This window comes from Leiobunum rupestre, chromosome 6 (assembly GCF_980474605.1).
Source record: "Leiobunum rupestre chromosome 6, qqLeiRupe1.1.hap1, whole genome shotgun sequence".
NCBI lineage: Eukaryota > Metazoa > Arthropoda > Arachnida > Opiliones > Sclerosomatidae > Leiobunum > Leiobunum rupestre.
Genome location: NC_143389.1, coordinates 39,853,702 through 39,864,556, shown reverse-complemented (window position 1 = coordinate 39,864,556; position 10,855 = coordinate 39,853,702).

Below are 10,855 nucleotides of genomic sequence, written 5' to 3'. Positions count from 1 at the left end.
TAATTCGGTTTTTTAACACGATTTGATGTTTACGAAGATGGAAAGTACCCGCTAACTCGTGCTTATTATTTTTTAACGATCTCTCATCCTCAGTTTGGACTGGGCTTAATTGTATTAATTCTTTGCCCGTTGGACTAGACACCAAGGGCCATCGACTTCCGGTCTTATACCAATGGTTATATTGTTCCTGGGCCCACAAGAAATCTTTGTGATTACGGTTTTCCAAGATATCCAATAAATCTTGAGGCAAATAATGCTTTCCCTTGGACAAAAATATGTCACGAATATCCGATTCCAAATGTATAACTGTTTCGGCGTCCGAAAAGTCAAATTTAGCACTTCGTATCTCCGTTATGCGTTCTAAATTTAGTCCGACAGCGATAATCATATTTAAAACCACTTTTTTCCTTTCCTCGTTCTCAATAGCCAAAATGATTGGTTTATTTTGATAAATGGGCTCGACCGTTTTCTCGCTTCGTCCAGATACAAATGGAATATTTTCAGTCGGGATGACATCGTGAATGTACTCTCTGGGTTTATGAGTAGAAAATTCTTTAGTTTCAAGATCTTGGTGACATTCCGGAGAACAAACCCAATTATCGTAAACGTTTAACTCTCCCGCCTCGTCCATGTCGAGGCTAGAGTTAGTAGTCTCGTTACTGATCGTTCTCCTTGCTGGTCTTTCGTCCTCGCGGAAACATTTTTCCTCATCTGGGATCTTGTTTTTCTGAACTCTACGTTTTTCGGTTCCGCCAGTTCTTAGGCCGGTAGCTATTTTTGCTTTTTTAATTCGCGTACTAGACGACTCTCTTTTAATTGGCGTGTTAAAAGCTACCGTTCTCTTGTCAGGAGTATCGGGAATGGACATTGGCGCTAATAAACCATCATTACCGTCGTTAGATTCTAAGTCATCTTTCAAAGGCGTCGACTGATGACTTCGCGCGATAACGATGGAATCGGGTGACGGTATATAAGAACCGATTTCCTCGAACCTAATTGGTTTTCGGTCCAGTCTGATATTCATCAAGTTATTTGGTCTGGAATCGTTCTTTCTCGTAATCGTCGGCATGAGAGACGGTACGTCCGGAATCTTTGCGGAAATGGCGCTCTTATTTTGATTCATTTCTACCGCCAACACGTGAAAGCAGCGGCGGTTTCCGAAATTGCAACTACAAAGCTTTTTTTCGTCTTAGTATAGGGTTTAACAGCGTGGTATTCGTTCTTACTGGGATCTCTGACCACGTAAACCAACGGATTGGTATCAAATGTGACTAAAATTTTTGTCTCACACAAACTGGAGCCAGGAATTTCTTAGACTATACATACCCACATCTCTTTATGACGTCGTCGATCTATTCCTGTCAGTGGCGTTTTACGAAAAATCGCGAAAACCAGGAAACTAATTTACATCCAGGATACCATGGATTTATATTACAGTCATAATCATAATCAGTTTGGTCATTTCGTCTCTTCGAAATTAAGCTGACATTTAAAATTTTGATTTGTGAGTGTGCCGGTAGATAATCATTCAGCGAAGGGATAAAACTTTATTGTAAGGGTAGTAGATGCGTTTATCTCCTCCAACAAGCGTACGTTTCTTTATACTATAATTTTTACGGAGTTCCGTACCTTTCTACTCGTATACTAGGGCTCACCCCAGCACCATTCTATAGTTGCCTGATACTCTTAATCGATTCTTACTTGAATGTACTCGCATTGTTCGGACAAGCCTGCAGGAATTAAAGATTCGCTGAATAGTGGTCATTCAAGAACCTACTTAATTATTTAACCTGGGACGCTGTTCTTTTTCATTTGATCATTTTCGAATTTCTTAAACGGTCACGAGCGAAAGGATTGTTCTAAAGTTTTTAACTAAAATGTTCCAAGTTAACGATTACATCGAGTATTTGGATCGGAAAGAGGGAACCTTTTTCATAGCCCAAATTTTGGAAATTTTTGATGAGCAGTTGAAATTGCGTTTCATTAATCTCTCAGAGACTAGGGATGGAAATTACCATAAAGGTACGTTTCACTTTCTTATCAGTTTGCCTATAAAATTTAATAGTTATTTAGTATATTTATTTAGATAAATTGCTTGTTTTTGTTCGACACTGTTTAATTCGTTTTTTTATAAACTACATGTATACCCAAATAGGCATCACCTCAGGCCCCAAGTCATTTAGCGACTTTAACTGCCTTTAACTCAGGTGATTGGGTGAAATAGCGTAGGAGGGTGATTCCACGCGAGCCGCAAATTGCCGGAGTATAAAGATTTGGCTTTATCAGAAAAACCAACTGTCGTTTCAATGTCAAATTATGCCTAAAGCACATAAACAGACACACCCTTCAAATTTTTCATGGTAACATATATGATTGGTCCCTTTAGCTTCCGTTAAACCTGGACGCGGGAATGTGATATTCCTTGTTAGGTTAAGAGATCTTAACTCCAACTCTATAATTTTTTTTATATTAAATTTTTTTTTAACAAATTCATTGTTATTTACAGATGACTGTCGTTTTATAGAAAAAGAGCGAGTAATTCCGAGAAATTCTTCCTTAAAGAGGAGCGACTTAAAACCTTTAAAAAGAGGAGATAAAATTTGTTACGGATGTGACGAAGTAAACCTAGAAGGCACGGTTGTCTTTAATGATTACGCGAAAGGGGTGCTGAAACTTGAAGGGAAACCAGACTTCGAGGTTGCCTATGAAGATGTGAAGAAAAAAGAATTAGCTAATACTAAAGAGGGCTCGACCACAGTAGCAAAATCAAAACCTAAGGCCAATCTTAACCCCAAAAACAAATCCCCGGAAAACTTCAAAATTAAAAACTACATCCAAAACAGAGGAAAAAGAGTGGCGGTTCGCCGCAAATTACCATCTGAAAGCAAAGATTATGTGCACGCACCCAGCTTAATTAAAAAACCCAGAAAAATGAGACCGTTAGCCAAAGATACCCAACCAGAAGGCATAATACATAAACCCTTAAACTATAACAAGTCTATTAACTTAGATTTAAATCTGGAAACCCCGTTACACAGCACTAAAGCTAAAGACATGGTTCCGTGTATGAGCGACGCGATGAAAGAACCTTCTTTTGAGGTGTTAAACCAAGTGGATAGACAAACAAACCGAAACGACGGCCGTGATAATGAAAAAATATCAATTTTTAAAGACATTTTAGCGGAACTTAACCAGAAAAATAATGATTCGGAAATTATAATCCACGAATTGAGAAAAATAAACGAAGTACTACAGCAGCCAAGGCAAGAAATCCCACATACCACCTGCCCGTGCGCTTACCGTTCTGACGTAGGCGCTACACCACATCGTTCTCCAAATACAATGCCTCGGAGAAACCTAGAAACGTGTAGTAGCACCCCCGTAAGAAGAATCGAGCCGCGCTTTGAAAACGCTACGAACGTTGTTGGAAATTTATTAAATAATTTTATTTCGGAGAATGAAAGTTATCCCAACATAAATTCAGAATTAAAGGATTATTTGGATTCATTCTCCGGAGCTCATAAAAATGCAAAAAGTATGGCGCATTTACACCAAAAAAATCGTGTAAACTTTAGCCGAGAAGTTTTTAAACATTTTTTTAAACCAGAGGAAATGGTTGGAAGAAATTGCTCGGGAATTTCAAAAAGCATTGACAATCCTAAAAAAAAGTTAAACGTTGAGAAATTAAATACCGTTAAAAAACTAGCGTTCCTTCATTTTCCAACAGCGTTCGGAGTGGCGAGCGATTCGAATAAAAAAGAATGGCAAAAATGCGCGGCAGTAATAAATAGGTGCTGTAGAGCAGCGGAGGAGACACTGAAAGCGAAAACCGCACGGCAAAATGTATTATCACACAACCTATATAATGAACCCGTACGTAACGATATTACGATTTCCAATAATAAAGTTTAAAAAAAAAAGCCCGAGCGAACTTATTATTATCGAATTTGACAGTATCTATTATAATAGATTTTCTTGATTTTTTTTGCAACCAAGTTCTTCATTTTTTAAATACATACTTAAATGAATAAATCGCCCAACTAACCTGGAGTAAAAGTTAAGGGACGCTGTCGAATATGTTTAATTTTTTTACCATGGTTTTAATAACTAATTTAATAATAAAATATTTTCAACGACAGATACTTCATGGTGTTATTTTTAAAATAATACCATGAAGTATCTGTCGTTGAAAATATTTTATTATTAAATATGTTTTTTGCAGTTTTGCTTGATGCATAACATTCAGGCCATAAAAATCAATTTTTCATATCCTGGTACCAGTGATAAGATAAATAACTGTATTATCAATTTTGTTATGACTGGAACTCTGAAATAAATGCATTTGTCTTAATAGGCTTCTTCCGTATTCGGGTTAAGTGATAAAAGAAATAGTCGTATTATCAATTTTACAATAAAGCGGAATTGTTAAGAAAGCTAAAATTTAATAGCTTATAGTTATAAATTTTGGCCATTTAGGTAAACATCTTTAAAAGAAGCCTATAAATAATCATAATAATACTGCAAAATAATATAGTTTTGAGCCTACCAATTAATCGGTTGAACGCCTTTTTTTTGTACAACTCGGTCGAATATCAAAAAATGATATACCGCGTTTCCAACAAAAATAAATTAAAATTTACCGCCATTTTTTTTGGTGCTAAGAAAAATCGTAGATGGCAGAGCCCAGGCGCGGTTTTAGGGGGTGGCCCAGCGAGCCCGTGTGCACCCAAAATTTTATGATTTATGTAAACTTCCATTCGATTTCCTCGGATTCCTCCCCCCCTCCCCCCCCCCACTATTGCCTGAAGTATGGGTCTACCTATGAATAATTTTTTAGAACCGCGCCTGGCAGAGCCGTGCAGTTATTTTAGTTCCACCCACCGATACTATGTGGCGCTAAGTGTAAAAAAGTCAACCTTTCTAAAGCACTGAAGTCTCCAGGCTATGTAGCGATAGCTTATGATATAGTCTTTGACCATGAACACCGTTCTAGGCAGTAGTGTAACTATTTATTTTACGGTACGTTTCAAATGAAACTACCGAGTAGTCTTACCTATAAAAATTTTACGGAAAGTTTTGGGTATCCTGCTGATGCGCTGCCAGAACATTTCAAATTCTTTTTATTAATTCGTTTCACACGTATATTTTTGCCATCACAAACTTTTAATATAAGAATGAAACTGAACACCGGTTTCTAAAGGTGTATTTTTCCTGCAAAATGCAGTTATTTATAAATCTTTTGCGTTATATGAATTTAAAAAAAATCATATAATGACTTGAAATATATTCCAAACTAAAGATTGAGCGATTGATTTATATTTATTTAACGCTGTTCGCTCTCGGTTTGTTAGATTGGGTGATATTTCTAGTAGAATTAAATCGTAATTATCAATAAAATCTTGAAAATTAATTATTCGTCGTTTTGATTCCGGTACTTGGTGTATTAAATGGATAAGTTTATTTTTATTAATATTAATATTATAAAGCGCGAGTAATTGTCTAGTCTGCGGAATGTTCAGCGCCATTTCAATAAGTTCTCCTAATTCGATTGACATTTTGGCGCAGGCGATTCAATTTTTCTTGGTTAATAGGTTTGTCGCTTTTATGTAAGCCAGATGACCGTTGTATAGCTATATATACTATAACACAAATAATAAACAAGATCAAAAGCAATATCAACGTTATATATCTATGAAATAAATATAACGCCATTATTAACGCTCCCACAACCATAGTAGCATATTTTAGCGCATCCGCGAACCGGAATTCGAACTTGGTCAGAATAAACGAATTTACGAGCGTGTTCAAATTCGTAGGCGCATTTTGATTTAATTGCTCGGTTTCTAGGGACGACATGACCGGTGGTGATTGTGGTTGCTCTTGGGGCTCTGACCCGTTTTGCGCCGCTCGCCGCGTTTGATTGTCGATATTGCTTCGGTTTTTATTGTCCATTTTGTTTACCACTATTTTCTTTAAAAAAAAACCGCTAGCTGCTCCAGTCACCGTCGTCAAAGTTATCCGAGGATGAATCGCCGTTGTCGGCCTCTATATTTTCGTTTTTACTATTTATACGATCGAAAACGGCTTGAACAACTCCACCTTTTCTTTTTGACGTCCCATGTATAGCTTTATTCCTAACGGCTAATTTTTGGGCCAATTCATTATTCAAGTCGCTCGGACCGTTCAGATTTTTAGCCGAATCAGAGTCAATTTCCGACGGTCGTACTTTTCTTAATTTCGAACGGTTAAAATTCTTAAGTGAGTTCGATATTTCATTCATCAAGCTTTCACGACTCTGCGGCGTTTCTCGTAATACTGTTTTTTTTAAGTTTGAAGCTTTAAAATTATTATTATCTGTAACAATTTCATCTTTTGGATCTGGCGTTGTAGATGATAGATTTGGTAGAATTAGTGGCGAAAGAGGAGGAGGGGGAGGTGGTGGTGGTGGTGGAGGAGGGGGCTTAGGAGTTGAATCATTAGTGGCTGGTTCTTGGATTACAGATGGAATCGGTGAAAATACTGGAATAGAGGCGTTATTGGTTTTCTTATTGATATTTGTTGATTGTGGTGGTGATAATATCAACGACGGCGGCGGGGATAATCTAGGACTATTATTATTATTATTATTATTATTATTATCGTCTATACTGGTCAATATGGGCAGTGCTGGCGACGTCGATTGAGACGATAGTGGTAACAATTGGCCGTTAAAATTAACCACAGGCGATGTGTTTGTTTTGACACTTAAGGGAGTATTAATATTGTCCATTCGAGTCGATAATGGTAAGGAATTAAATTTCGGTGGATCACACGTTGCAGTTGTGATCGGAGATTTAAAAATCGCTTGATTGATATTATTATCGTTGTTATCGTTATTGAAACTGCCGTTTACCGGTTTCGGGTTATAAGGATCGAATATGTTATTTTTTCGACGGGCAGCGTACGAGTCTTGCAAACTGACCGTTGGTGTTTTAATTAGGACGTCATTTTCGATATCGGCTTTTCTAGTGTCGCCAGTTGTTAAGAACCCGTATCGGTCGTTCAATAAAATATGGCGCGGTCTTTGCAACGAATCTATGACTGTATCTTGTATTGGCGATTCTATGACCCCGGACTCTTCTAATTTGGTGCGTTTTGGCGGTGATGATAAATAAATATAATCTTCGGGTTTAGCTAAAATTGGCTCGATCATTAAGCCATATACCGGATCCAATCGCCGATTGGAGATTGGAGCGCTTCGGCGTTCGGAAAACCTATTCCTAAAGCTTTGAATATTATCGCCAACAAAGATGTTCACGTTATAATTACGTTTATCCATAATTGTAGCGTGACCGTCTAATTCGGATAATAGAACTCCGAGTTCCATTTATTTAAATAAATAAATAGATAATAAGTAGACTACGAGGATAATGTATAAAATTTCATATTAATTTATTTCTTATTTCAATCTTCGGACAATAAGAAAATCACTATTTGGTATATTTATATAATTATGAGTCGCTATTATAACGCGTCTATTATACAACAAAGCTGGACCCGAAATGTAACTCAAAGCATCCATATTGTAAATCTGCGGTACATCTGGTGGTGCTCTAAGCGCGTCATTTTTGTTTAAAGAAAAATATATAACGGCCGGATCATTTTGACGTATATAAGACCAAAGCTAAAACATAAAAAAAAAACGAAAATAAAAGTAATAAATATTTTATTTGAGAATGTAAAATTTAATTTACTTGGGGATAAAGATTTGCCAGTTGCGCGCATCTATAATACGCCGTGTTGTTCATTTTTATGGCGCGTGGCTGGATAATTTAATATTTTTAAGGCCCAAGCTGGAGTACTAGTAGGTGTATTTTTACGGGATGTAGCGTTAGGAAATAGAGCTTTTATAATTTGTTTGATCCACCCGAGAGACGTATACTTGATTTGGTTCGATTGTTTTCGGTTGACTCGCTTTAATAGATGCTTATTGCAAAGCACTATGTTTTCTTTGCAATCTGTCAATATATGTCTCTTAACCATATCGACAGCGGTTCGCTGTTGGTGGAAAACTAAAGATTCGTTATCCAGGTCTCGAAAAACATTTAATATTAACTCGAATACTTTGCGATCATTACGCAAACTACAGTAGGTTATTGGACTCATATAACAACCCCCTTTAAGTTCTTCCCAAAATTCGCCACTTTCCGTCCGAGCATTATATTTCATTTGCGCGAAGATTGTCGTTTCCTTAACCGGGACTATATGATATTGTACGTTGTTACGATAAGACATACGACAACTAGACGAGGAATGGACGTGGCAGGACCAGCTAGGGACTTCGTGGGATTCGGTATTCATGTTTGCGTTATACTAGAAAAATTTAAATCGTCGGCGTTTCTATTTAACGAGCCTACTTATCCGCTTATGTTTATGCATAGTACGGAAGAAATAAAATTCACAACGCCGAGTAACCAGAACACGCGTATTAAAAATATTCGTAAATATAGTAACGCCAACCAGTTTACTACCTGGATTGTGCCAATAACGCCAGAACGTCTCGTAGATTGTACTCGATTTTCAAATATAGCATCGTCGCAAAACGAAATAGATCGCGTAGTTATTTCAATATTAGAGTATAATATAGTATACTTCGTAAACCTACCCTTCGATTATACTTCATTATTAAAAAATGTCTTCCGCACTTGGACGTGCGCGATCCGCGATAACACCGGAATGTGATCAATTATCACGATCGATCAAAAGGTCTTCGTTGATTACGATGGTTTTGATTACAATCGCGGTGGTTTTATTATTATCTGCAATAGTCTATAACTATTTGAAAAAGACAGACGGAGCCACTGTGGATGAAACAAAGGCGTTGGAGTATCAGAAAAAGAAAGTGATCGGCGGATTTACAATTAGTGCGGTCGTGATCGGCTCCCTAGCCGTATTAGGTTCGGTGTGGGAATTTACAATCGCTTCCAAAACAGCGAAAACATGTCTATCCCCGACAATTTAGATTATAACGAGTGTGAAAGCACAATACGCGTATGTATAAGCAAACACCAGTATAAAAGCGTCACGGGATTAGACGATGTAATATTTTTGTTTAAAAACGGACAACGACTGAGTCAGCGCACCATGCAGAAAAAAACTACATTGACAAAAAGAAGTATCTTGAGCTTTTGCGATGGAATGCGCTTTCCAATTTCAAGAACTACGGCGAACGAAACTGCAGTGGACACAATTGATCACGTAGAAATTGAAAAAGCTATTCATCGATTAATCACTTACCAAAGCGAGGACGGTGTTCGCGTCTCTTATAATAAAGAGGAATGCGAAAACGGCGTCAAGTACAGTGTTCAATACGAAATTGAATATCCTAAAGATACGGCGTACGGTGAGATATTAAAATGGGAAAAGAAGTTGATGCGAATCGCTATTAGGGACAATCACGTCATCACTACCGATACTATGGCGTTGGAAGATATATTTTCGTGCGTTATGTCGAAAGTTCAAATGTGGCATTGCTTCGATCCGAGAGTCGAATATAAATGGGCGTTCAAATGGAACGGAATTAAAGCTAAATTAATGGCTCTCAATACTGACAACTTGGTGTATATATGGCCCGATGCCGGCGGTCTAAAAACCGAACGTTACGTTGGAGACTTGTCGTGTATCGCCAACTTATGCTTGTTAGTTGAAATCATGGAAGATCGCGTAATTATTATTGAAGTTATCGCCGCTTCATTTTATAATAAAACGTATACTACGGAACCAATAACTAACATTTCATTTCTAAAACATCTTCGTAAGATGCTAAAAAATACCACAATTGGCGGGAAGTTACTAATAGTACAAACATTCAACAAAGCGCCATTGCCCGACACTTATGATAAATCACTATACGATGGGTTTATTATTGCGCAAAATGATATGATTATTAAATGGAAAATGCCTACTATCGACGTTAAGTGTGTCGCTCCTTACACTTACAAGGTCGCGGATAAAATTTTAAAGTTGCCAGATCCGGGAGTCACGGATTGTATATACGAGATTTCGCCAAACTTCGATATACTACGAGAAAGAAACGATAGAATTGCTGCCAGTTCATTAAAGGAATACGAATTATTTACGCAATCGATTCATTTACTAGAAAATTGAAATAAAATATATAATATCTGGTTATTGTAAAATTAAGCAGAAAAAAAAACCTAGAGAATTGAATTGCGGTGTAACTTAATATTATAGGACTATTCCACGCCACTATTCCGTACTTTTAGGGGTCGATTATTTTATTTATTAATATGGCCTTTCTTTCTCTTAATGGGCCTTCCTCAACAACTCCAAAAAAATAAACGTTTAATTACTTTATTCGTAGTTCCTATTATTATTGTAATAAATAAAAATCATTTAATTTCATTAAAAACATTCCGTAAAAAAAATTGTTTTTTCCTGATTTTCTTATTATTACGAGTAATTTATTTCTTTTAGAATATAATATTTTTTGGGTAATTCTTTCAAATATATAGCACTGTAGGGGGGGGGGGGGGTGTTCAAATGGATATGTGGTCGTTGTTGAAGGCGCTTTTGTCGCTTATCGTTATTATTCTATTGGCGCTATTTCTTATCGCGCCCGCGCCGTTAAAAATCCCAGTCGCGAAGATTATGACTACGACTGGCTACGACTTAAATAAAAACGGAATCGAAAACGAAAACTATACTTTATATTCTAACGGTACAAATACCAAATTAATTGTTTTGTTTCACGGAAGTGTTTTTCTTCATAGCTCTCGCTCCAGCACGTACGGCCTTTTGAACGCGTTGAATGAAAAATTACCACACTACGATATACTAGTATTTGACTATCCAG